The sequence below is a fragment of the Lissotriton helveticus genome, chromosome 10, assembly GCF_964261635.1.
Source record: "Lissotriton helveticus chromosome 10, aLisHel1.1, whole genome shotgun sequence".
Classification (NCBI taxonomy): Eukaryota; Metazoa; Chordata; class Amphibia; order Caudata; family Salamandridae; genus Lissotriton; species Lissotriton helveticus.
This window is the reverse complement of record NC_136071.1, coordinates 106,685,528-106,707,411: the sequence shown is the minus strand read 5'-3', so window position 1 is coordinate 106,707,411 and position 21,884 is coordinate 106,685,528. Positions and strand designations below refer to the sequence as shown.

Sequence of the window (21,884 nt, the reverse complement as noted above, 5' to 3'; positions counted from 1 at the left end):
CTTCAACAATAAGGAAGCTGGGAGTAGAGCCCCTATTATGAACAATCTATATTAAAAGAGTTAAACTGTATCCTCAAATAATAGTATTATGAAAAGGAGTGCGAAGTTGAAGTTTACCCTACCATTTTTAAACTTAACACATGTATCCAGCAAAATATTGCATAATGGATACGTTTAACAAGAGGTCCGTATTTTTACACGCATATGTGAACATACATCTTTGCATCATGAAAATAAATTAACTCCATCTACATGCTGTCATGACAGTAAAGTAAAACAAATGAATGTGCAAGGGCAATTAGTAAATAGTTCTGTCTCTTTATACCAGGCTTAGGTATAGAAACAACTAGCACGGCCTGCACAAAAAGCCATAAAACAGCAATTAAAATGTTGTATTGGTAACTTGAATACATCAAAGAGCAGACAATGATTCTAGTGTAACAGCCCCATCATCAAAAACGAAATGGTAATACACATGGGACAATGTAAATAACTATGAAATGCTATTGCCTTGACAAACTGTCCATACAGGAAATGGCAAACCATGAAAACCACTGGCTGAGGGGGATTGATGCAAAGCATTCTCTTTCCCTCTGTACTCCTTATTGTACTCGTTTGAATAATTGATGACGTGAGGTCCAGACAGCTACTGTTCTTTGCAGCCATACCTAAACATTAAAGTAATAAAAAGGATCAGTCATGCATGGGTGATGAATTTGTGCTTTGGAAGGGCTGCTGTGAAGGAAGAGAATATAAATCAAGTGCTGGTTGTATAACAGTGAAGAAGATAAAAAAAACTCAAAATTATCAGCATGAAAAATAAGACTGGAAATGAAAGAGTCAGAAGATAGGTGAAGCAGACCCTTCCCACAGTTTGAAGAGTCAGCACCTGCTAGAGCTTCCCATGAAATACCCACTGTAGCATTGCTTCTGGGCCAGTGTGGAAAGCGGGTTTTCTTGGCACTAGTTCTGAAATTACCCTCCGGCAATAAGCCATTTCTCCTAGGAAAACATACTAAATTCAATGTGGGGAATATTCATGTTGTTAAAAATGCTCTTTACACTCCTCTGAGATCTCTACAAAGTACTTTTTGTTAACTTCATAGCCATAGTGGGTACAAGAATGAGTTAATGTCCCCTTATTTTGAAATGTCCACCTAAAATAGAATTGCCTTGTCTGAATGTAAGACAGACAGTAATTAGATAATAAGTCATTTTTTTATAATGCACCTCATGCACCTCATACAATAAGTATGCCTCTTCTAAGCACTATTTTAGATGTTACTATTGCCCAAGTTGATGGTGCGAAATAGACTGACTTCGAAAGCATGCACTGTTAAGTTAGTCTTGCATGACCTGCTGGTCCCTACATGTCTCAGCCAGCAGCAGCCCTTTAACACTCGTGTGCCGATCTCCTTTGTGTTCTGTACCCTGCATGCCTGTGTAGAGAAGCCATTCCGAAGAAAGTGTAGTATCCGAACGGTAAGAACTAGAACAAACAATGAGCAATTCCACCGACTTCTGAAAGAGACGAGGCCCTGTCCAGTCCTTAATTTGTGCTGGTGGTTGTAAGGGTTGAGCATGACACTCCTTTTTTGGGACCAGGACATATTTCTCATCATTAGATTTGACAGAGAGCAAGAGAACGGAATGAAAAGAGAAAGGAGGAGGATAAGGAAGAAAGCAGGGATGAAAACGAGAACATGAGATATAGGGCCATATGTATCAACATTCCGTTTTGCGATTCCTAAAAAGCGATTTTTAAGGAATCGCTATTTAGAAATTGCAAAATGGTATGTATGTAGAAATCAGCTTCTTTTTAGCGATTTCCTAAAATTCCTTAATTGCGATTAGCAAATTGCTAATCGCAATTAAGGAATAATTTCCCATTCATTTCTATGGGCCAGGAGGCCCATAGGAATGAAGGGGAAATTTGCAAATCGCAATTTGCTAATCGCAAATTGTGAATATTTTCAAGGGTGCAGGGGTGTCCAAAGGACACCCTGTTGCACCCCTGAAATCGGCATGGGTGCACATGTGGCGCACATACATGCCCTAAGGGCATGTGTGTGCGTCACATGGCACTTAGAAAATTGAGAAAATATCCATTTTGAAAGGAATTCGCAACTTACCACCAACTAGAAGTTGGTGGTAAATTGCGATTCCTTAAGGCCAATTTGCTAATTTTTTTGGCTTCTTACATTGCATTTAAGGAATCGCAAAATTTGCGATTCCTTAAATACAATCGCAAGATAAGGAATCGCATTTTTTGCGATTACTTGTTTTTCAAGCACATTTGCTTAATGGATACCATTAGTCCAAATTGCATTCGCAAACGCCGAAATTCTGCGAATTTGGGCGTTTGCGAAGTCAATTTGGCTTGATACATATGGCCCAAAGATACAGGAAGTGTAGGATGATGGAAATAGGAGGGGATGCTTAGACTCAAGACTGCAGGTGCAGACGGTTGCACCTGGTTCATGCGGCCAGTGCCATCAGGTTGCCTATTTGAATACCGCTCTCGACCTTCACACAAATGATAAAAATGTAAATGTGAAATTGGCTTGTGCTTTGCGTTTCAGGATCACGGCGTTTGAATCCTAACTCTGGTGCAAGTGTCTATGCAAAGCAGGGGAGGCCCAGCAGCTGCTCTGCCACAATCCGGGCTGCAGGCAGTCTTTGTACATCAAACCAGGCGAGAAGCCAGCACGAACAAGCAGGTACGTCAGACACAAGTGAGTGGGAAAGAGAGAGATCTTGGGGCCCTTACCTGAATTTAGGTCACACATTCTGGCATTGTGACTTAGGGCCATATGTATCAAGGAACCATTTTGCGATTCCTAAATAGCGATTTTTAAGGAATCTCTATTTAGAAATCGCAAAATGGTATGTATGTAGAAATCAGCTTCTTTTTAGCGATTTCTTAAAATTCCTTAATTGCAACTAGCAAATTGCTAATCGCAATTAAGGAATAATTTCCCATTCATTTCTAAGGGCCAGGAGGCCCATAGGAATGAAGGGGAAATGTGCGATTAGCAATTAGCTAATCGCAAATTGAGAATATTTTCATGGGTGCAGGGGTGTCCAAAGGACACCCTGCTGCACCCCTGAAAATGACATGTGCGCGCATATGGCGCACATACATGCCCTAAGGGCATGTATGAGCGTCACATGGCACCTTTTGTTTTAAAAAAAAAATGCTTTTATTATTATTATTATTATTATTATTATTATTATGAAACTTATAATGCGCTCGGCTTACCCAGGGGCATCCCGGCGCAACAGACCACAGAAACGAAGAAGACTCAGCTAACACTACCGAGGAAACAAATGAGTCTTAAGCAGCTTCCTAAATGGTAGGATCTGGGATTCTGAGCGGATCTTAAGGGGCAGAGAGTTCCAAAGGGAGGCTACCTGCACAGAGAAACGCCTGCCCCCCGACCGAGCTCTTCTTACTCTCGCTGACTGCAGAAGATGTTTTTGCTCCGAGCGCAACAGACGCGAGGGTTTGTAGGGACGGGCCATGTTTGCAAGAATGGGAGGGCCTTTACCATATAAAATTTTATGAGCCGTACAAAGCGCTTTAAATTTCACCCGCTCCTTCATGGGGAGCCAGTGAAGCGCTTTAAGGGCCGGAGCAGCAGACTGCCTTCTGGGGACATCCATAAGGACTCGCGCAGCTGCATTTTGCACCTGTTGGAGGATTTTAAGGGTAGCTTCCGGAGCACCGAGGAACAACGCATTCCCATAATCGAGCCTGGATAGAATTAGGCCACGAATCAACAACTTCCTTGATGGAGCAGGAAGCAAAGGTAACACCTTACGGGCTGATCTCAACAAGCCAAAACAGACCCCTGCGGTCTTCTTGGCATGAGTCCGAAAGGACAGATCGTCATCCAACCATATTCCCAAGGATTTGATCTCCTTCTTGGGGGATGGTGGGTCGCCAAGAGACCGGGGCCAGCAGCTCGCAATGATGGAAGGATTGGAGTTGCCCAGGAGCATCAGCTCGGTCTTACCTCCATTGAGCTTTAAATCAGAGATGGACATCCATCGATAAACATTGGCGAGGCAGTCATGTAATACCTCCGGGTGGGACGCCAATTGCGTGAGGCCCACCACCAGCTGAGTATCATCAGCATAGCTGATGATCTTCACCCCCGAAGGGGCGACCACTCTTTCAAGTGGAGTCATATAAATATTAAATAAGGTAGGGCTCAGCGATGAGCCCTGCGGGACTCCACATTGAAGAGGGATTGGGGCAGATTGCTCCGACCCTTCCCAGACCTGGTAAAAACGATCCGCAAGAAAGGAGCCCAGCCATTTCAACGCTGTCCCCGAGACACCTGCCTCTGACAGCCGTTGGAGGAGCACCTGATGGTTCACGGTGTCGAAAGCAGCACTCAAGTCCAGGAGGATCACTGCCACTGACCCCCCTGTATCGAGAGTGCTTCTTGCCTCCTCCACTACTGCCAACAAGGCAGTGTCTGTTCCATGGCCGGGGCGGAAACCAGTCTGGGAGTCTCCTAGCAGGTGGTTAGCTTCAAGATGGTACGAGAGCTGATGATTGACAAGCTTCTCAGCAATTTTTGAAAAACCAGGGAGGAGAGAAATTGGCCTAAAATTGGCCAAATCAGATGGATCCAATCCTGGTTTTTTCAGTATGGCTTTCACCACAGCCTTTTTCCATCTCTGTGGCACTATGCCCTGAGCAAGTGAGAGGTTTATGAGATCAGTCAAAGGCGTTGACAGGATGTTAACCATGGGCTTAAGGTGTTTCATCGGGACTGGATCACTCGGAGAGCCACTCTTCAACTCCAGCAGGACCTTTGTAACCTCCTCTTCCGAGAAGGGGCCAAAGGATATAAGCTCAGTCGGGCAGTTAGTAGAGCCAATGACTGATTCCTGAATGAGAGGGATAGAGGGTAAGGAGGATAATATTTTCTCTATTTTTGAATGAAAGAATTTTGCCAAATCCTCACATTGTCCTTTAGGGTCATCGTGTAGCACTGGGGGGTGGGTGCTTTCAGAAGTTCTTTAAAAATTTTAAACGACTCGCCGGAGGAATTACTTGCCCTCGCAATCCTCTCGCTAAAGAAAGCCCTTTTAGCGTCCTTCAGTGCCCTTTTATATTTCCTCAGCTCCTTCCTATAAGAGGCCCGACTTTCCTCGGTCTGCTCTCTCCTCCAGGCACGTTCAAACCTTTTACAGGAAGTTCGAATGCACCTGAGTTCGGGGGTGTACCAGGGAGCAGAACCAATTCTTCTCTCCCTGACAAGCCTCCTTTTGTTCGGGATCAGCAAGTCCAACGAGTTGGTTAGCCAATTGACTACAAGCTGATCAGCAAAGCTGGGGTCTTCTACATGATGGGGACAGGTTCTGGCTAGCTCTTCCGCCCACCTATCTACCGGAAGCTTCGACCAGAGGCGGTCCACAGTATGTTGCCTAAGTGGAGGGTCTCTCCGGTTCCCAGACAACCAGCTAAACGGAATGAAATGGTGGTCAGTCCAAGGGAGAGCCAACGTCTGGAGGGCCTGTAAATTCGCCGAATTAGCGAAGACCGCATCCAGCTGATGACCTCTGTTATGAGTCACTCCCACATTAACAAGATGCAGGTCAAGTGCACCAAGCAAACTTGTAAGATCCCTTGACACCACGTCATTGGGGTCGTCAAAATGAAAATTGAAGTCCCCAAGAATAAGAAAATTGGACGAAGCCGCAGCAAGTGGAATAACAGTTTCCGTAAAAGAATCCACAAAGTTCCCTAGCGTAGCAGGAGGCCGGTACACCAAAATACCAGAGATAGAGACAGTTGAAGAGATGCCAAGAGTGAAATGACAACTCTCAGCATTATTAATGCCGCAATCAGCGGCTTTGCATACCAATGTGTCTCTGTAAATAATGGCCACTCCGCCCCCTCTTCCATCCGGCCTATCAAGGTGACACATGAGGTATCCCGGGGGAAGAGCATTAACAATGTCGGGGTCGGAACCAGCGGATAGCCACGTCTCCGTAAGAAATAAAACATCCAACCTATAGTCCAAAAGAAGGCAATGGATTTCCGTCGAGTGACAGGGAAGTGATCTGCAATTAAGCAGAGCCATCATATAAGAATCGGGAGCCTTAACCGTATTATGTGGGCGACAGCCAGAACAGGGTTTGAATACACCACCCTCCGCCCAATAATAGTAACAACTAGGATGTCTTGGCACGCGTAATGCGAGAAGCGAGTCCCGTGAGTACCTGTAGGAGGGAATCCGTGTGTTCGGAGAGTTGAGCAGAGTGGCATGCCCAAGGCCCGTCTGGGCCCGGACGGGCACAGACGGGCTTGACTCTGGCGAAACTCCGGCGACAATCCGGCGATGACGCTGCGTGATGACGCTGCGCGTCAGCATGGCTGCCTTTATGTTCGCCGAGCGCGTGCACACTGGAGCGCTAACCGCGCCGCCTACAATGTCCCCCCTCCCAATATGGCCACCAGGCGAGACAGTGGGCAGGGACCCGCTAAAACGCGGTGAGTAATGCCAAATTACAGTGGGAGTGAGGTGACAGCAGTGTGGGTCTGTGAGTGGCCCAATTTAAAAACAAGGGAAAACGAGCAACATAAATTGAAAGTAAATGGAAAAACGGGATAATTAAAACGCAAAAGATGCCTCTGTCAGCAGCAAGAGCAAAGCTCTCCTAGCGCTTGCAGCCAAGTTGTTAAGGGCGCTCACCTGACGCTTGCCTTCCTTTATGGTCGCCGAGCGCGTGCACACTGGAGCGCTAACCGCGCCGCCTACAATGTCCCCCCTCCCAATATGGCCACCAGGCGAGACAGTGGGCAGGGACCCGCTAAAACGCGGTGAGTAATGCCAAATTACAGTGGGAGTGAGGTGACAGCAGTGTGGGTCTGTGAGAGGCCCAATTTAAAAACAAGGGAAAACGAGCAACATAAATTGAAAGTAAATGGAAAAACGGGATAATTAAAACGCAAAAGATGCCTCTGTCAGCAGCAAGAGCAAAGCTCTCCTAGCGCTTGCAGCCAAGTTGTTAAGGGCGCTCACCTGACGCTTGCCTTCCTTTATGGTCGCCGAGCGCGTGCACACTGGAGCGCTAACCGCGCCGCCTACAATGTCCCCCCTCCCAATATGGCCACCAGGCGAGACAGTGGGCAGGGACCCGCTAAAACGCGGTGAGTAATGCCAAATTACAGTGGGAGTGAGGTGACAGCAGTGTGGGTCTGTGAGTGGCCCAATTTAAAAACAAGGGAAAACGAGCAACATAAATTGAAAGTAAATGGAAAAACGGGATAATTAAAACGCAAAAGATGCCTCTGTCAGCAGCAAGAGCAAAGCTCTCCTAGCGCTTGCAGCCAAGTTATAAAGGAATTCGCAACTTACCACCAACTTGAAGTTCGTGGTAATTTGCGATTCCTTAGGGACAATTAGCAATATTTTTTTGCATCATACATTGCATTTAAGGAATCGCAAATATTGCGATTCCTTAAATGCAATCGCAAAATAAGGAATCGCAAATTGTGCGATTCCTTATTTTGACCCACATTTTCTTAATACATACCATATTGAGATTTCGCATTCGCAAAGGACGAAAGAAATTCTGCGAATTTTGGCCTTTTCGAATGCGAATTTCAATGATACATATGGCCCTTAGTGTTTTCGGACTCACAGACTTTCATGCACAGACAGTAGAAAAAGTACAGAGATCTACTTGGATGATTTGTTTTTGAAATTTACAGAGTATAATGACTTGGATAATTTTGCAATTTTATCTGGAGATCCGACTCAGATCATTTTTAAATGCTGTAAATGTTTTAAAACGTGATTTTTTTCCTAATATTAGTTCAATTGAATAATGGCTGATTCATGGATATACGATTGTGTTATTTGGAAATGTAAAAAAAAAATGATATTTTGTAAAGCTAAGTAGGCTAAACAGTTTTTGGTGAATGGTAAATCAAAGATAGTGGAAGTAAGAACATTGAAAAAGAGGGAGGGTGAGGGTTGAAATAACATTATGAATATGGTCCAAGTTATTATCGTCAAGTTATTTTTCTTTCAAGATCTGACGTGGATGTTACACCCCTCTAATTTTCCTCAACATGTTGGATGCTTGTGTCTAAACATCCAAATAGCTGCTCCAAACTATCCTACCCCTAAGTAATCAGATGTGATTATCTATAGACTCTTTACAATCAATGGATCCCAATATCACTATCCCTGTTGGACTTTTCATGTTTCCTTATTTTATTCAGCGATTAAATGTTAAGTGTTTTGGGGCCCTACTTTTTTATTAGCTCCGCTTGATGGATCACCTCGAAACTGTCCAGGAGGGAGTTGATGTCCCCAAAGTAACAACTCTGTGGAGTTAGAATAGTAAATTGCGTTGTAATGGGGAATGCGTTGTAATGGATTGCGTTGTAAAGTCCTGCATTGTAAAAGATATTGCAGTTTAAAAATTGCGGAGTAATGGCACGCGGAGTAGAAGTGTGTGGGGTAAATTGTCCTGTTCGCTGTGCTGTGGTGCTACATCATCCCAAGAACCTTGGTTGATGTTTTTGAGGGTCATACCTTGCAGATTGCTTGCATTATGTCTGCACGTACCCAAAGATCAACTGTCCCAGCACCACTTTCTATTACTGTGTATTGCTTTCCTGTTGTTGGCCATATTGTTTGGAAGTGGGCAAATACAGCACCCCCTACTGGATCTTCCAAGTTCCAGCCTCATCGAAAGAACTCTGAAAAAGTAATCCATAATCCAAAAAGCGCTCTTCTTCTGCCATTTGCGCAGCAGCTCTTGAACTCGTAATCTGCATTGCATTTGTTAAATATTAATGGCACTTCTATTTAAAATCAATATTTTCGGACAATAGACAGTTATTGATTTTTTGAGCCACTAGCATTACCAATTTACAAAAACTAGTCTTACCTCCTCTCAACCCACAAGACTTCACCTTCTACTCCTACAGGTACCCTTTGACTGACTTCTATTTAGATAACACCCAATGGGCACAGGGCACACTGTCCATACCAGACTATAGCAGATCAACCAGGGCCTGGAATCACTGGTACCAGTAATCTTCAGTTCACTATTACCACCCACATATACATGGATAATCATAATGGCTCCCCAAGATGTAGCACCTGCAATGGGCAACACCATCAGTCCAGCTCTCATTCATAGCCTCCCAGCATCCAGAAGTCCTTGGACACTACTTTAATTTCCTTTTGGATTGGGTTCCAAAAGGAACGGTGCTTTGGCTGTTGGATCCCACAACCTTCCCACAGTCCTTGTAATCAGCTTAGTCAACCTGGATGCTTAGAAGATCAAGTCATTTTTATCAAGCTCCATGAAACACTTCCTGTCTCATTAATATGCATGGTATTGATGGAGAGAGCAACACCTTTTTTGAAGGGCATGTAGTGCATTTTTTACACCCTCTGTATTGGAAGGCCATTTATTAGTAGGTGCAGGGAGGTGCCTACTCTTAGTAATAACACCACAGTCACAAATAAAGTCTTGTCATCGAGGTCGATGAAATTATAGAGCTTATTTTCAGAAAAGTTGTCCAAATGTTCTCAAACTTCTGGATCTTCTTGCAGAAGGTCTCTTGAGGGTCTTTGAGGATCCACCACACCAGCCAAGGATCCAGAAGCTCTGTTTTGCCTCTTTAAGGTTTGGGACTTTAGTTTCCACAATGTCCCTAGTCAAATCCTTTAAAGTCCAGGTGAGCTAGTCAGCTGGGTTGTCTTTCATGGAGATGCTGCAGGTGACTTCTTATACCTCTTTTCTACCTGTTGCTGTCAGGGAGTCCACTCCTCAATCTTTTGAAGCAAGGCAAATTCCTCTTTTCTGAAGCCCAGAGTCTGCAGCAGGTACAGTCCTTGTGAGTGCAGTCCTCTATCAGTGCAGACCAGGGGTTCCGCTTGGCTATCCTTCTTCTCTTGATGTTTCTAAGCAGGGATCCGAGGTGCTGTGTAGCTCTCTCATATTTATTGCAGTGTCTGGGCTGGCAAGAAGGGGGCACCCCTAACCAACGGGGTTCAAGTTGTCACCCTCTGTGATGAACACTTCCTTAGAAGTATGGCATTTTTTTTGTCCCAGAATTAACTATTTACAAAAAATAAAAATGGAAAAAATCTCTCCTGGAGATAAAGGTGTGGTTAACCCCGAAACCACAGGTGTGGCTAACTTTTCCCAACACTCTCCTTCCTGCCCCTCGTCTAATTCAATTATAGGGTGTCCCATCTGGCTCAGGGTGCAAGAAGTGGGGGTGGGCCTGGTTCCTGTACTATCTGTCTTTCACCCTTTGAAGACCAGTGTGGCTATCCAGTCCCTTTCCTGTCCTGGTATCTGCAGCAGCAGATCTCCTCCCACCAGATGGTTTGTTTGTTTTAACCCTGTCCACTTCACACCTAATCAGGAGCTTGGCTCAGCCTGTCAAAGGATGGCCAATCAGAAGAGGCAGCCACAGGGCTGTTTTTGGTAACTTCAGGAAAGCAAGTTCTGTAACTTTTTTCCTGCAATATTTATAATAAATCTAATCTTGGAAAGTTGTTAGATTTATTGTAACTATTATTTTGATTCTTCGAATTATTGTTGTAACTCACTCCTGTCAAAAGTTAAGCTTTATTAAATTTTAATAAAGCTCTGCCATGTTAGCCTACGGTGCTAGCACACTACAAAGAGGGAAAACAAGATTGGCAGTTTTCCCCCACACCAAAGCATATAAACATTTTCATAATGTCTCTGCTTTTAAATACAAGGCACTCTACCCATGCAGCACCTAGGGCAGACCTTAGGTGTGACTTACATGCAATACAAAGTTAGTTTTAAACTTTGGAAGTGCTTTTAATTCCAAAGTTGAATTTGGACATAGTTTTTCTTTAAAACCAACCTGCAAAAGCAGGTCTGGTTTTAAAATGGCAGTGGACATCACAACAGTGCACACTTAAGCGCAATAAATACACTGGGGTCTCTAAACCTACATGCCCTACCATATACTAGGGACTTACAGGTAGGTTCAGAACCAATTGTAATTATACATACTTACCCTATACCATTTAAACAGAGCACGCCCCTGGGCCTGGGTAGCAGAGCCCAGTGCACAATCGCAGTCAGTAACCACCAGTATCAGTCAACAAAATAGGGGTGATCAGGGCAAAAGGATGACTTTTTCACACTCTGCCAGGGACTCATTGGGAAAGACTGATCAGGGAGGGTAGTAGGCCCATCCAAACTAGTAGGTCTAATGGATTGCATCCCCAGGGTAAACACAAGGAAGGAGCAGCCGGGCTGTATTGTCACAAGCCCTGTTCTTTTGAGGGCCCTGCGCTGACATTTGTAAATGTGTTTATATATATCGAAAGCAAGCATAGCCTGCTTATGTAAGATATAAACAATGAGGCAGGCAACCACCACGTAGAGGAGCAGCCTCAAATTGTGTCTCAGGAGATTTTCTTTATTTAAACTGAGGGGCTCAAACACCAGAGAAGGGCCCTCCTTGACTTTAGGTACCAGGCCCCACAAGAACTTCTTACACACCTGCTTGTCGCAAGCATTTGATAGAGGGACTCTAATGCCCTGTAGAATTTGTGGTCATCTTATGTGTTCATTTCGTATTTATAAACACATCAATTTTTATTTATTTTACTTTTTATATGTCTCAATTCCATCTTAAGACAGGTATTGCGCTTCACTTAGAACATGGGTACTCACAAACGTTCTCTTGGGGGCCAAATTTACAGTGTGGTTTGTGGCTGAGGGCCGCACCGGTGGGGGCGGGGTCAGTGAGGGAAGGGGGCAAGGCTAGAGCAACAAAAAAAACTGTGACTATGAGGTTGAACACAGTCCCCTGCAGTGAACGCCTTCGTCCACCGAGCCACCAGACCCGGCATACACACATCTCTCTCTCTCTCTCTCTCTCTCTTGCTCTGTCTCTCTCTCTCTGTCTACCGCCCTCTCTCTATCTCTCTCTCCCTCTCATTGTCTCGCTCCCTCTCTCTCTCTCTGTCTCCCTCTATCTGTCTCCCGCCCCTCTTTCTCTCTGTCTCTCTCTCCCTCTCTCTCTCTCTCCCTCTGTCTCCCTCTGTCTCACTCACTCTGTCTGTCTCCCCCTCTCTGTCTCCCTCTCTCCCTCCCTCTGTCTGTCTCCCACTGTCTCCCTTTGTCTCTCTAACTCCCTCTGTCTCCCTCTATCTGTCTCGCTTCCTCTGTCTCCCTCCCTCTGTCGCCCTCCTCCCTCTGTCTGTCTCCCTCCCTCTGTCTACCTCCCTCTACCTCCCTCTGTCTGTCTCCCTCTGTCTGTCTCCCTCTGTCTGTCTCCCTCTGTCTGTCTCCCTCTGTCTGTCTCCCTCTGTCTGTCTCCCTCTGTCTGTCTCCCTCTGTCTGTCTCCCTCTGTCTGTATCCCCTTGTCTGTATCCCTCTGTCTGTCTCCCTCTGTCTGTCTCCCTCCCTCTGTCTCCCTCCCTCCCTCTGTCTCCCTCCCTCCCTCTGTCTCCCTCCCTCCCTCTGTCTCCCTCCCTCTGTCTCCCTCCCTCCCTCTGTCTCCCTCCCTCTGTCTCCCTCCCTGTCTCCGTCCTTCTGTCTCCCTCCCTCTGTCTGTTTCCCTCTGTCTGTCTCCCTCCCTCTGTCTCTCTCCCTTCCTTTGTCTGTCTCCCTCTGTCTCCCTCTCTCTGTCTCCCTCTCTCTCGCTGTCTCCCTCTCTCTTTTTGTCTCCCTCTCTCTCCCTCTGTCTCCCTCCCTCTGTCTCCCCCTGACTCCCTCCTTCTGTCTCCATCTCCCTCCCTCTGCCTCCCTCTGTCTCCCCCTGACTCTCCACCTCTGTCTCCCTCTCTCTGTATCCCGCTGTCTCCCTCTCTCTGTATCCCTGTCTCCCTCTCTCTGTATCCCTCTGTCTCCCTCTCTCTCTCTTTCTCTCTCCCTCTGTCTCCCTCTCTGTCTATCCCTGTCTCTGTGTCCCTCTCCGTCTCTCTCTCTCTGCCTCTGACTGCCCCTGTCCCTGTCTCTGCCTCTATCTGTCTCTGTCTGTCCCTGTCTCTGTCTCCCTCCCTTTCTCTCTCTCTCTCTCTCTCTCTCTCTCTCCCTCCCTCTCTCTGTCCCTCTCTCTCTGTCTCCCAGCACTTTCTCTCCCTTTGTCTCCCTCTGTCTCCGTCCCTCTGTCTGTCTCCGTCAGTCTCCCTCTGTCTGTCTCCCTCTGTCTGTCTACCTCCCTCTGTCTCCCTCCCTCTGTTGCCCTCCTCCGTCTGTCTGTCTCCCTCTCTCTCTCGCCCGCTGTCTGTCTCCTCCCTCTGTCTCCCTGTCTGTCTCCCTCTGTCCCCTCTCTCTCCCTCTGTCTCCCTCTGTCTGTCTGTCTTCCTCCCTTTGTCTCCCACCCTCTGTCTCCCTCAGTCTATCTCCATCTCTCTGTCTCGCTCCCCCTGTCTCCCTCCCTCTGTCTCACCTCTGTCTCTCTCTCCCTCCCTCTGTCTCCGTCTTCCTCCCTCTGTCTCCGTCTTCCTCCCTCTGTCTCAGTCTTCCTCTCTCTCTGTCCCCCTCCCTCTGTCCCCCTCCCTCTTCCTCCCTCTTTCCCTCCCTCTTCATCCCTCCCTCTCTCCCTCCCTCCCTCCCCCTCCCTCTGTCACCCTCTTTCACCTCAACTGGAGTGTATGTCAGCCCGGGCTGAGACAGCTTCCTGGGCGCACACACACAGCCGCACCGGAGTACTTCACAGGTCTTTAAAAGACCATTTACTTGTTAATGAGGCTTTGTTGTATTTCACCTCTTCTTAGCGCCCCTGTAGCTCCACTCTAACTATCGCTAGAATCGCCCGACCCCTATAGAGCAGTCTCTCGGAGTCCGCGCTGCTGCAACCGGCGGTGTTTGCTGATACAAAAACGACAACAACAACAAACACAGGTACAATGTCTGCAAGGTCCGGGGGACGCCAAGGAAGAGTTGCCTGGCCGCTGGAGTCCCGTGGGCCGTTCTATGAGTACCCGTGACTTAGAACAACAAATTAGACAAATCCTGTTCACACTGAACGAAAGAAAGGAAGCACAAAGTGAGAGGGCAACAGCTACAGATTCGAACCATTCAGACTGAAAACAGTGATAACAGGATTAAAAACCTTATGAAAGAAGGTAACAGGTGGAAAGATGGGATTGAGCAACAAAACGTTTATGAAAGGAGAAAAGTATAGATATAGTGTTAAGGATCTGGAAGAGCAGAGGTGGGGACATGGTGGAAGAGGGTTACCAGTGGAGAAAGGATTCAAAGGGTTGGGGAAATTAGAGTAAACTATTTAGTACCTAGTGTTACACATCAAGTTTTTATTAGAATTGGTATAGAATAAAATCTTCATATTTGCCGCACTGGCATATTTGGACTGTTGGTGGTGGGACAGGAGACCCCCATATAGGACTCTCTTAGTTTGTCCTTGGTTGGTTGGTTTGTACAGACAGGTGAGTAGGGGCATCATGAGGGGGGGCAAGTTGAAATTCAAATAGTAGTCAAAAGGCTCCTCTTTAAGTGTAATCCATTTTCTATGACATTTTAGAATATAATCAAGTGTAACAATATTCATTAATACATGCCTTGTTGAAGAGTACTGTTTTGAAGACCTTGATGAAGGCATGGTAGCTGTGCACGGTCCAATGTGTTCCAAGGTAGGATGCTTGCACCATGATAGTTTTACATTGGGGGATCTTCCTCTTGAATTAAGCTTGGATTTGAAGCCTGGCATTGGCTGACCTGAGGTTTCAGCCTGAATTGAAATATCTGGCATGTTTCCGCATCCAATGAGGACACAAATTGTCTCAAATTAAATTCTGACAAAATATAAGTCCTGCTGCTCAGACACTCCAACCCCAGCTGGTCCTCCTCCTGGTAGACTACTGATCTTGCTCCTACTCCCTCTCCCTGCGTGGCTTTCCGTGTCCTTGTAAAAAGGGCCCCTTTAAACCCAGCACTTTGCGTGAAAGGGGCATGCCATGGGTGTTGCTGTGGGTGTTCCCACGCAACACCCATGGCTTCTGCCGTATTTCCAGATTTACGAGAAATCCTAAAGCTGAACATGCGTTAGAATGCTATTCCTCCCCAGGGGAGGAGTAACGGGGAGAAATGGGTTTTTTCCTCTTTCTGTGCGTGCTGCATTCTGCAGCATGCATAGAAAGAGAAAATCACCTCTTGTGATTGTTTTTGTGCTGGAAGGGACACCTTCCTGCCCAAAAACAATCATCCCCGCAATGCAGGCACCCTTGCTACATGGTGCAAGGGTGCCTGCGTCGGTGCATGGCAGCCCATTGTGCGCCAAAGGATCTGTCATGTCATTGTAGATATGACGCATCCCTTTGCTTTCAAAGTAACGCAGCATGGCGCAGCCAAATGTCGTGTGGCACTGCGCTACATTACTTTGTTGTAGATAAGGCCCTTGGTATCTATGAGATTTTAAGATCAGGAGGAGTCAATAAATTAACTCTTACATACAATGGGGACATATTTACTATTATTTCACGCAAGGAGGTGCAGCAAAGGAACTTGCTGCGCTGCTTTGCGTGAAAGGGAGAGATCAGAAATGTTCCATATTTACAAAGATATGGAGCATCTCTGCTCCCTCCTTGGCTGGTGCACCCTGTGCTGCCTAGAACCAACACAGGCACACTTGCACCATAGTGAAAGGGTGCCTGCATTAAGTTCAGTATTGTTTTTGTGCAGAAAGGGATACCATCCTGGCACAAAAACAATCCTTAGAGGCATATTCCTCTTTCTATGTGTGCTGGGAATGGAGCTCACATGGAAAGAGAAAGTAACGAAGAGAAATCAAGATACCTCTCCTACGTTTTGGCACAAACACAGGATTACAAGTCTTTGTTAATCAGGACTTGTGTCAAAATACATGAGTGAGTGCATGGGATGCCCATGCTCTGCCCATGTAACACCTACCCCACATAAGTGATGCCACCTTGATGCAAAATCATAGTAAACCTGGGCCTGCTGTCTTCCAATATAGCCTGTGAAGGATAGTGGAAGCATCTAGAGTGGAGGATCAACCTGCTCTTGTTGTAATAAGACATATTTATGGCCAGGGGGGTTCTTTCTATATTTGGCTAAGAGTGGGGTCACTTTTGACTGTTGCAAGGTACAGATCCCCAAAGCTGTGGTGTTTAGTGGACCCCAGAGATGGATCTGTCCTTTTGTATATAATCAGTTCCAAGTGAAAGAAAGGCCATTTGCATCCCCAATAACTAGTACCCTAAGCAGTCAGGAATGAAAAATGTAAACTTTTAAAAATCTCCTTTCTTATAACAAGGCTCTGGTTTGAAAATGGTCAATAAAAATAAAACAATGTAGATGTAAACACAAACCATAGAATATAATTTTAGAAATGGTAATTATAGCAGGAGTTTTACAATACATAAACATACACAACTCTTGCTTTACATTTTCCTATCTCCACTGTTCCATCCTAATATGCCTCAGGTGTTATGTCTCATTTTCTAAATGCATGAAATCAAAGGCTAGAAGCAGGGGCGTAACTAGGTCAGTAAGATTGGGAGGATGTGAGCTTCAGATTTTTAACAATCACACTGGCATATAAAGTTAAAAAACATTATGCGTCAATCAGGCATATGAGAGGGGCTTAAGGGACAGTGGAAAGGGAGAGGAATGCAGGCTAACGTTACTAAGTGAGAGACAACACCATATTTTGTCAAATAAACAACATTTTTGAAGACTTTCAAAACAGAGAAAGGAGAGTGTGTGTTCGTTTGTCTGTGTATGTAAAAATGCCTGTTGAAATGTTAAAGACCCCCCACAATATCCGACTGAAAGATCCTGCATCCAACTATTAACCAGAACATTCATTTATTAGGGAGCTGTAACACCCCAAACAACCCCTCTGAGCTACGCCCCAGGATAGAAGTCGCTTATCCAAATTGAAGAGCTTTTTTATTCCCAAATAGGACCTAAATTGTTTGTTTACATATGTCCCTCAAAATCCGTATCCATGCAATCCAAGCATCTTGGAGTGTCCCAAAGTTTGCTACCAAATAACACAGTTATAATAAGAAGTATCCCAGACCCTTTGGAAATAAATAAGGTAAGACTTTGAGAGAGAGTAGTGATTAATCACTGGAAGTGATGAGTGAATATGTGAATGGGTTAAAAGAGAATGACAGTAAGAGCTAGTAAGTTCGAACATTTGTGAGCTATGTAAGAGGAGTATTTGTGACCATATTAGTATACTGAAAAGTACATTTGCCTTTTATGATTATCAGACTATATGTCTGATTGTTTTAGATAACATAATTATTATAATATTATTTCAGGAAGAAAGTGGGATGAACCAATTCAATACCACCGAAACTCTGCGTCGACAAATTGTGATTACATTTGTTTGTCTTTGTGTATTACGGTTATTGTCAGATTTATAATTGTGTAGATCAGAGTAATTCTTCTATATAATATCATATTTGCATATTGTATTAGCAAGATATTTTATAGTGATGAAAATGTACATATGAACAATGGTGTTAAAAACGTTTTTAGAATTTGATACAATATTGTATTATAATAATGAAATACTGGAAACAGTATATTTTTTATTATGATGGTGATTTTGGAAAGGGCTGATTACATTGAATTCATTTGACATTTTTACATTAAACAGTGTTCAGTGTGAAGATAGCAGAGTGGATGAAAGTGAATGGTTGATTTCCCTATATGAATATATGATATATATGAATATACAGTGGTGACAGTAAGAGTGTGTGACATAAAAGGGATCCTTTCTTGTTCATTGGTATTTGACTTCGTCCCATTTTGCTAGAAGGGTATCTCTCCCATACTTTTACGGTATCATTGTGGACATCTTATTTCCAGTTAAGTGTGTCTTTCTACAAACCATTGTGATGTAGAACTCTGTCTAGTCCACGTAGTTTAGTTGATGGGAGTCAGGACAACATCTCTTGGAATGCATTGGATTATTAAAACACATTTCACCAGTGGTAGATGGTGGCACTATTGAAAGGGAAGCATCTGGTAAATTTATTTTAGAGACTATGGTATTTATAAGGCTGTGTGAATTTTTATGTTAGCTTAATAGTATTTAAATCTCAGTTATTGAGATAGCCTTATTTCAGGTCATTGTTGGTTTTGTTTTTGCTCCTGCTGATCTCTTAATGTTCGCTTCTGGGTGGTTTGATGCCTACAGACAATGTCTTCCATGGACTTTGAAATCAGGTGTTTGTGGTGTTCAATGCACTGCACTAGCAACATTCACAAAGTGATTTTAGATACTACACCAATAATACATTGAGCCGGCATCTTGTGTAAATTTTGTATGCAAGCGCATCCACCGCTTAAATGTTTCTTGTAATTGGCCATCCATGTATAAAATACATATTTTCATGAGAATTATGCATACTATTTTTGAAACAAATAACTATTTTGCTCACCGCTAGTCTTTCACTGTCTTCTGGCTTTAGAACTGAACACGTCTTAAAAAAGAGATGCATAGGGCTTGATTCCTAAAGGGCATTTTGAAGTATGTAAAGTAGTACTCTAGTAGTGCTAAGTCAATTACGGTAAAATGAAGTCCACAAACCTATAGCTAGAGATCTCCACCTTCACCTCGCTTATATTTTCTTTATGGAGATCTCTGCCTCAATGGCAGAGATCGCCACGTACGTAAGTATAGGATTTAGTAGTAAAACTGGGAGACACAAAGGGGAGTGGTTAGAAAATGGGGAATAATTACTCCTAAATGGGGATGTTAAGGGAAATTGAAAGAGGGATGGGGGGGGGCAGGTTAACACAAAACACACACCCACATAAAGTTAAAACAATAGCTGTTTTCAAAATGTACTACTAATTCTACTTCAGCCCTAATAGTGATAAAAAAGACTTAAATATGCCTTTGGAATAAATCAGGTATCACACAAACCCAAACACTGTACTGTTACACACTTCCAAAGAAACATAAGACAGGCTATAACACTAACGCCCCATATGAAATAAAATTAATAATATTTTTAAAATATACATATTAACAAGTTAAGTAAATAAATACGTATAATTAATGCTAAATGTTATGTTTTTTAATGTAATGTACTTAGATTTAAAATAAATTAAATACAATTTTTAGCTTACAAACGTCTACAAATTATTAACATTGCTAAAAACATAACTTTTAACCTTGTTTGTTTACAAATGAAGTATAAATAAAATCTTATTGAGGGTGAGTGATTTTAATTTGAAAGTATTGCAAAAAAAGTTTTTATGTTTTGAAATTAATTTACAATTCAATATGAATTGAATATTTAGGAGTTAGTGCGTGTTTTCTTTTCTTTAAATATTAAACTTTATTACATTTTCCCATTGGAAGGTTTCTTCCCCAGTGGCAGAAATCTCCACAAACACATGGAAAGTTACATATAATAATGTTACTCTAATAAATTCAGTCATAGAAGTCTTGTCTAAGTCTCAATATCCATTCGGAAATGAGAACTAGTAGAAAAGTGGAGATATACACCTGGGGCCCGATTACGGGGCGGTTAGGAAAGCATTCCCACCTAGGGCCCGATTACGATGCGGTTAGGAAGGCCTCCTAACGGCATTTGCTCCTTCCGAATTGGGAACGTGCCTTCCCGACCAAGGGCCCGATTACGATGCGGTTAGGAACATAGGCTCCCATTGAAGTCAATGGGAGTCCAACCAAATCGTATCTGGAAGCCTCTGGATGTATCTTACTCGGTCGGACTCTCCTGATCTGAGTGGGTCGGTGTCCATTTCCAAACTGGTTCGGTTGGGAAGATTTTGTAACCGCATTGTGATCAGGCCCCTAGTTGGAAGAACAAATCTACATGTCAGTAGATCTACACATGCAAACTTACCTTTGTCAATTGGGCCCATAATGTTCTAAGAAGTGAATTTACTTTTCTATTTTATCACATTGACATTTGATAAAACTGGACCAGAAACCAGAAAGCTGTTCTTTAGCAACTGTAGATATGCTTCTTACAATATGGTCAGTAGCGTGATATGAAGCTCAACAGCTCCCCAAGATCTCCTTCTCATACAGTCCCTTTGCAAGTCATCTTTTGTTTTATGGTAGTTGTGCTTTAACTGCCCCATGGGCCATCCCCTCATGTCGCCACACATGCTGGTGGTTGGGCTTAGATTGCTGCGATAACAACTCAGTGGTTGAGAAGTCTTGCATAATTGCCTGCACCTTGCCACCATTTGAGCGTCGCAGCTGTAATGCCCCTTACCACATGGGACACACCTTAATTGCCTTGTGGGGGAGGTCAGCGTTGACTGGACCTTCAGCAATTTTTCCTCCTCTTGCAACTGCCCATTGAATGTTACTGATGACTGGGCAGTAGGGGCTATTGGGTTTGGAGTTTTTGTTCTTTACTCAGCTTCTTCTCCATTCATACAGGACACAAATTGGTGTGCTTGACGACTGTTGGACACTGTTGAAGCTAACTCTAGATAACAGTTGTGGTGAGCATTAGTTCTGTTTTCTCTGTTGTTTTATCCACTACAATGATGACTTACACTCTCAGATTCGGGGAATTTTTTGACACTACCTATGTAAAAAATATAATTTTTAACCTTAAAAGCTTCACTAAGAGCACGGTGTGGAGCACGTCAGTGTGACCTGGTCTTCAATAGAATAGACATACATAGGTATTAATGCTGCTGCTTGAACAGAATTACGAGATACATTAAGTGTTTTTAATGTTTACACAATTTTTCTCATCTTGTATCTAGGTTGTTTAACCTGAACACATGGTAGGTAGTTTTCCCTTACCACGTTTTTTAGATAGCGTCTGTCTGGTCCTGAAAAAGTGCCTTGATCCTCCTGACACCTAGGGCATGAAACATATTGACCGACTGAGAGTAGGGCGTACTTAGCTAGATACATAGCGTCTAGTTCTTCGCCACTCTCCTATTTTTAATCAGGCAGTTTACCTTCTTGAATAAAATATGTCTAGGACTAACTGTCCTGTTTTAATTCACTTCCTCCACATCTACACACACTGGATATGATGAAGCATGACACCTAGCTCCGCTAGGTGTGTGAGAGCCCTAGTTCCAAAGGGAGGATTCCCCCCGTCTCCTTATATCGGCAGGACGATGAAGTTCCCCTTGTTTGATCCCACAAATTGAATCTCGCCTATTTTGTTCACTCTGACCTAGAGGAACCTCATACCCATTTTTTCTTGGTTGTGCTTTAATCTCATGACCGTTGATCTCAAAGTATAAAAAGAGTTGACAAAATCAAGTAAGTCCATCTCAGGTTTGTACTTCATTTCCAGCGGTCAGTAGTCTCAAGTCACACATAAAGAGTGCCTCGAATGGCAAGTGAATCTCTTAAACTGTGCCAGTAGATTTCAAAGAAGAGATAGACCCTGTTGCACACATGCCCATGCACGAACATTGACTACTGACGCTGACAATGACCCCGACAGTCTATTGATAATCACAGAATAACTTTTTTTTTCTGAAAGAATCCCACAATCCCTTCGAAACACCCTTAAGCTAGACTCCTCCCCATCCTCACCCAACATTTGCTATCCATGCAATTACACAATGGTGATTTAAAAAACATGTGCACATGTACAAAATAGACAGAATCAATCCAATCCAATGAATATCCAAATCCATATCTGAGAAGTGAAATTACATATTACACGAACATATCACTGTAATCACTCTACTCTAGACACTCATCTTTCTACGGTCCTACCAGGCACTACTTATGAAATTTGTAAAATGAAACTGGATATGAGAGATCTCAGTTCTATCACTGATGTAAAAGTCATTTATAGTTAATCTAGTATTCTTAATTGTAAGAATAGGTTTCAACCACAGATTTCTCAACATAGAATAAAAGAGG

At 43.8% G+C, this 21,884-nt stretch overlaps 1 protein-coding gene across 1 annotated transcript in view; it reads left to right on the top strand.

Moving 5' to 3' along the window:
* The first annotated feature begins 2,581 nt into the window (after positions 1-2,581).
* GNG13 (G protein subunit gamma 13) overlaps positions 2,582-21,884 on the top strand; it is a 78,159-nt gene continuing 58,856 nt past the window's right edge. The window contains exon 1 of the mRNA XM_078664894.1: positions 2,582-2,720. The gene's annotated coding sequence lies outside the window, so the exon portion shown is untranslated. The remainder of the gene's footprint in view (positions 2,721-21,884) is intronic.